The following is a 1,013-nucleotide window of genomic DNA, read 5'->3' as shown; positions in this document are numbered from 1 at the left end:
ATGAATAACAATTGGGTACAAATTTATTGTATTTTCTTGGGCCGCTGAGTTACCCCAGTCCCACCGAATGGGCCGAAAGACCCTCACAGTATGTATTAAGAGCTTCGTTCGAGAAAACATCGAAGATGGCCAATTTCCTAAAAAATTCAAAGCGTCAATTTTATTGAACTGAGATGTTATTTTTTCCCTTAACCAATGTTGTAAAATTCAATCGTTGGCTGTTGAACTAGTGATGTTATTAACTCATTTAGATAATCTTTTTCGTTTTTCAGAAGATTTTGTAGGCTTTGGTAAATTTTTGTATCTGTACCAGGCAAATACTAGAAATACTCAATTCTATAATGCATTATTATTTACCTTAACTAAAAAATACTTCATAATAACATTTATATTTGGGCCTTAAATGTAGATGAACTACGTTGAATTTATTATCGGTGCATATATTCTTTTAAGGAAATGTAATAAAAGTTCAAATTTCAACTGAGCGAATAAAATTCAGAAAAAAGACTCTTCGTCTCTAATTGTATGAGCAATTTATTTGCAATATATGTGTTTGATACAAGGCGAAACATTCTGTGACGATCAAACTTAACAAAATGTCGGTGCTGGGAGTAGGCTGGCTGTAGTTTATATTACATGTTTTCAAAACTTGTTTTAGAACAGCACAGGGAGCTAAAAGAAGTGGTTCTAAGTGTTGGGGCAAAGTCAATAAATATTGACCGATTTGTGTTATTGATTCCTGAGGCGCAAAACTAAAAGCCGGCATGTCTTCTATATGGCTTTTATTTACTGAAGTGAAGTTAGCCCACTGTAGCTAGCCCACATTTTAGCGAAGACAAAAATGTGGGCTATCTTCACTCCTGAGCAACCACATTTTATGGTTCGGGTCTTCGCTAAAATATCTTTGCTGAGTTACAATTTATTGCGAAATGAATAACAATAAAGTAAAATAAGTATTAAAATTAGATAATCTTACCGACCGTACACATATAAAACATGCTAAGTCGCTAATT

This window comes from Glossina fuscipes, unplaced genomic scaffold (assembly GCF_014805625.2).
Source record: "Glossina fuscipes isolate IAEA_lab_2018 unplaced genomic scaffold, Yale_Gfus_2 223, whole genome shotgun sequence".
Lineage (NCBI taxonomy): Eukaryota > Metazoa > Arthropoda > Insecta > Diptera > Glossinidae > Glossina > Glossina fuscipes.
The sequence above is the reverse complement of the archived record's forward strand: the minus strand, read 5'-3'. Positions refer to the sequence as shown.